The sequence below is a fragment of the Podarcis bocagei genome, assembly GCF_964188305.1.
Source record: "Podarcis bocagei genome assembly, chromosome: 7".
NCBI classification, from domain to species: Eukaryota; Metazoa; Chordata; class Lepidosauria; order Squamata; family Lacertidae; genus Podarcis; species Podarcis bocagei.
In genome coordinates this window covers 6,614,440-6,620,099 of record NC_138132.1, presented here as the reverse complement: position 1 = coordinate 6,620,099, position 5,660 = coordinate 6,614,440, and positions in this window count along the sequence as shown.

Below are 5,660 nucleotides of genomic sequence, written 5' to 3'. Positions count from 1 at the left end.
CCAGCCGGTGAGCTCCGCCATTGGAGCAGGAGAATATTATCCCCGCCCCCACCACCACCTCCGTTGTGACTCGGCCACGCACGGACATGTCCCCGCCCACCACGTCGAAGGCTCGCCTCACTACATTGGCTGACGGCTCTCATAGCAACCGAGCGCCCGCCCATTCCCTTTCCCCCTCCTCCTCCTCCTCCTCCTCCTCCTCTCCCTCCTCCCCCGCACGGCCCAGTCCTCGGCCAATCAGGAGGCCGCCTCTGTATCCAGCCTGTTAAAGCGCCTCTTTACGTTCCGTCTCTATGGCAACTCGCCAGACGCGCGTGGAGATCAAAGTCCAACTCGCCGACCAATCAGAGCCTGGCGCATCGGCGGCGCCCGATCTTATTTGCCTTCGAAGGAGCAGGGGGCGTGGCCTGCGGAGCGAATTCCCTCCCGCCGCCACCTGTCCTCTCCAGGTGCGCTTTGCAGGGTGACGGATGCGGGCGCCGCTGAGATTTGCATCCGAGGCTGCCCGCCTGCTCTCTCTGTGCGGGTTCTTTTTAAATGCAAGCCAACCAGCAGCCCTGGGCTGGTTGCTTCTGAGCACGTGCAGAGATCTCGCACCCACACTCACACTTCAAGGTCAAAATGCCCCTGAGCATGTGCAGATGGATTTGCCTCCGTTATAGTGCCTTGCTGCTGAATTCCACAGGATGGATGGATGAATATAATAATAATAATAATAATAATAATAATAATAATAATAATAATAATAATAATAATAATAATAATAATAATAATAATTATTATTATTATTATTATTATTATTATTATTATTATTATTATTATTATTTATTATTTATGCCCCGCCCGTCTGGCTGAGTTTCCCCAGCCACTCTGGGCGGCTTCCAATCAAGTGTTAAAAACAATACAGCATCAAATATTAAAAACTTCCCTAAACAGGGCAGCCTTCAGATGTCTTTTAAAAATAAGATAGCTGCTAATTTATTTATTATTAAATAATTTATTTATATCCCGCCCATCTGGCTGGCCTTCCCCAGCCACTCTGGGCGGCTTCCAACAAATATTAAAATACTGTAATGCATCAAACATTAAAAGCTTCACTAAACAGGGCTGCCTTAAAATGTCTTCTGAATGTCAGGTAGTTGTTCTTCTCTTTGACATCTGGTGGGAGGGCGTTCCACAGGGCGGGTGCCACTACCGAAAAGGCCCTCTGCCTGGTTCCCTGTAACTTGGCTTCTCGCAGGGAGGGAACCGTCAAGAGGCCCTCAGCACTGGACCCCAGTGTCTGGGCAGAACAATGGGGGTGGAGACGCTCCTTCAGGTATCCTGGACTGAGGCCGTTTAGGGCTTTAAAGGTTAGCACCAACACTTTGAATTGTGTTCGGAAACGTACTGGGAGCCAATGTAGGTCTTTCAAGACCGGTGTTATGTGGTCTTGGCGGCTGCTCCCAATCACCAGTCTAGCTGCCGCATTCTGGATTAGTTGTAGTTTCCGGGTCACCTTCAAAGGTAGCCCTGTGTAGAGCGAATTGCAGTAGTCCAAGCGCCCCCCCCCCCGTATTACTGGCTAGTTTTGCTTTTGCTTTATGATGTATTTTGTGCTTCCATTTTGTATTTTTATGTTGTGAACCACCCTGCGATCTTTGGGTGAAGGGCGGTATACAAATTCAATACATAAAAAGTAATATGTACTCCTCAAGTGTGTGTGTGCTTTGGTTGGATTCGGTGTGTTAGTGGCAAAATCCTGTTGTGTCCCGTTTTGTACCAGAATGCTCCTCTCCTCATCTGAAGGCGCAGACCCTCCAAGTGTCCCTATTTTCCAGGGACGTCCCTGATTTAGAGAAGCTGTCCCGGTTTCTGATTTGATTCCGAAATGTCCCGCTTTTCCTTAGGACGTCCCTATTTTCATTGGAGAAATGTTGGGAGGTTATGGAGGTATCGAAACCCCCCGAGCTGTCTGAAGGCAATCCTGTATGGGGAAGGTTTTTTAATGTTCCATGTTTTATTATGTTTTTATATATGTTGGAAGCTGCCCAGAGTAGCTGAGGCAACCCAATGAGATGCGTGGGGTATAAATAGTAAAATTATCCTTATGGAATGGGACGTCCCTGTTTCCGCCGGAGAAATGTTGGAGGGTAAGAAGGTGGTTACACATGAGGAAATGGAAGATTTCTAGGGCAATGGCCTTTCTTCCCAAGCTGAAACTGCTGGATGATGCATTGAGAAGTTCTATTCATCTGGGTCTGCATGGAGACAATGGGCTGTACCTAACTAGGTACTACTCACGAGTAGATCCACTGAAATTCATGAGCCTCAGTCAGTGGTTCTCAAAGAGTGTGGTAGGAAGATCCAAGGACAATCAAGGTTACATTTTAAACATTTCAGGGCTTTACCTTTACCTAGTATAGCAGAGTATCAAAATAATTTTTATTTTTATTTTTGGATATACAACCAGAAAACAGTATCCCTGCCTCTCTTCAAGATCATTGGCTATCCTTCCACAGTTCTCCACGGCATACTGTTGAGAACAGGGCTTTTCAACTCTTGACAAATATGAAAGATCAGAAAAGAGAAAGGCTTATTTGTGTTGATGAGGAGATGAGAGTTTATCTCAGATTAGACCTAATATAAATTAGATTACCTGGCAAAAGCTGGCTCGTACCTCTTCCTGAGTTTGTATACATACTTAAGAGGCTTGTTTATATATTTTGGGAATGCTTCCCTTTCTTACGTAGCTCCAATGTTTTATGGTTTCTGCGTATCCCATGATCATATTATAAAGTAGTTGTGTTTGATGGTATTAAAAAATCAGTGTGGAAATCGGTGCAAGCAAATTTTTATTCTGAATGTGTGGCCCAGAGAAAAACATTTGAGAACCACTGCCCTAAGTGAATAATGTCCATTCAGTGGGTCTACTCGGGGGAGGGCCAGCAACTGTTCCTTGACCCACTATGGAGGTTAATTAGCTTAGAATTACCAAATCACCCATTGTTGCTGCATTCATTCTTGCTATATTTTATGTTGTGCTCTTTGGATGAAGGACAGTATACGGATTTAATAATAAACAATTCAGCCTTGATAACAGGGTGCTCTCCAGCTTTTGTATGGGACTACAGATCCCATGCTACCTGGGGCTGATGGGAGTTTATACCCCCCCCCCAAAAAAAAACCCCACAACTGACAGAAGGCTGCTGTAATTGAGCGGTCAGTTGTTGTACCTTTGCATTTCTGACGGCACTGCTTACAATCCCCCACTATTTTGCATGCCATTCATCCAATAAAGGGGAAGCTTATGCCATAGTAAACTTTGTTAGTCTTCTAAGTGCTGTAAATACCATTTTCTTGGGGACTAGTAACATGTACGGATTTGTTTGCAAGGCTGGCTGGTGACATTAAAGTATTTCGTGGCACTATGCTACTCTGCACCAAGGGAATGTCAGCTGCACCCCATCTGCCCAGGTTTTGGGGGTGGCGAAGGAGGAAGGTTTAAGAGTTTTAAATGTTACAAGATAAAGAAGAGATAAGCGAGTCTTTGCCTTCTTTTTGAGGCAAAGACTTAGCGGATTCCATGGGTCTGAATCCCAGGTGAGTGGAGTTAGGACTGCAGCCATAGGCTGTGCACGTACCATATTTTTAAAGCACATTGCGCCACCCGCAACAGAAACCTGGGAACTGGAGTTTGTTAAGGGCGCTGGGAATTGTAGTCATGTGAGGGGTCAAGTACAGTTTCCAGAGTTAAATGTCTGGATGTAGCCTCACTCTCTAAAAGTGCCAAATACAGTGGTACCTCAGGTTACATACACTTCAGGTTACAGACTCTGCTAACTCAGAAATAGTGCTTCAGGTTAAGAACTTTGCTTCAGGATGAGAACAGAAATCATGCTCCGGCGGCACGGCAGCAGCAGGAGGCCCCATTAGCTAAAGTGGTGCTTCAGGTTAAGAACAGTTTCAGGTTAAGAACGGACCTCCGGAACGAATTAAGTACTTAACCCGAGGTACCACTGTATGTGAAATTGGGTTGTATCCAACATTAATCACAGAGTACAGTGGTACCTTGGTACTCGAAAGGCTTGACTCGTAAACAAATCGGATCCCAAACGCCACAAACCCAGAAGTGTTCTGGTTTGCGAACGTTTTTCGGAAGCTGAACGTCCGACGCGGCTTCCGATTGAGTGCAGGAAGCTCCTGCAGCCAATCGGAAGCCGCAACTAGGTTTTCGAACTGTTTCGGGAGTCAAATTGACTCCCGGAACGGATTAAGTTCAAGAACCAAGGTACCACTGTATACTCATTGATATTAATGGACATGACTTAGGGCTATTAATTCCAATTAATAGGATAGGAACCTGCAACCCAATACACATGACACAGTGGATGAGATTATATTTCCTCTCCCTTGTGCACTCTATTATAGGGATTTGTATAGATGCTATGGGGGACGTGGGTGGCGCTGTGGGTTACAGATCAGAAGGTTGGCGGTTCGAATCCCCATGACGGGGTAAGCTCCCGTTGCTTGGTCCCTGCTCCTGCCAACCTAGCAGTTCAAAAGCACATCAAAGTGCAAGTAGATAAGTAGGTACTACTCCGGCGGGAAGGCAAACGCGTTTCCATGTGCTGCTCTGGTTCGCCAGAAGCGGCTTAGTCATGTGGCCACATGACCCAGAAGCTGTACGCCGGCTCCCTCGGCCAATAAAGCGAGATGAGCGCCGCAACCCCAGAGTCAGCCACAACTGGACCTAATGGTCAGGGGTCCCTTTACCTTTTTATAGATATACACAGTGGGATTCTATCTCAGTATTCTCTCTAGCAAGCCCATAGGAAAACTCTGAGCTTCAGCTCCGATCATGTATCTATCTATGCACTGTTTGTGTGACTGCATTGTAAATACTACATTGTAAATACCCCACGATGGCCACCAATTTATTTATTTTTTTAAAGGAATTAGAAAAACCAGCCACACCCTCCTCACCCTACGAGAAGAAGAAAAGAACTGAACACCAGGCTGTTTTTCTGTCTCTGTTTCTCTCTGTCTCTCTGTGTGTGTTTTTTTAATTTACAAAGTACATATTTTTAAATAATAGAGCATTCTCTTCCAGTGTCCTCAGTACCGCTATTTTTAAAATCTTTTTTTTTTAAATACACAGAAATTACAATATTGAATATACAAATGTGATAAAATACTTAAAACGGTGAGGTGGAGGTGGGGAATCAAATTGGCAACCGCAAGAAATTCCTTGTAATTAGGATTATGGTTGTAATAGTAATCCCCACCCCCCCACCCCACGTTCATCTGTTTTGGTTTCCTTTAACCCCCTCCTTTTAAGTATATAAAACAGAATGAAAACAACCCCAGGCAACACGATATAATACTCGTTGATACGCCCTCTGCCCATGGTTTTGCGTTCGCAGCTGCGGAGCCCGATCCTAAGTGCAAACTTTCAAAACCCACACGCACACATGCAAGGACTCCAGCCACTAGCCATTTGGCCCTGGACGCCGGTATGAAATTTGAAAATGAAACAAGAGGCAGATCTGAGAGAAGGGATGCGATGAGTTGCTTTTGACACCCTGGGATGGCAGATGGAGTAGGAGAAAAGAAAGATCTAATCCACAGGGCACAATTCATCCCATGCAAACGTCGCTGAAATGACCAGGAGCCGGTTC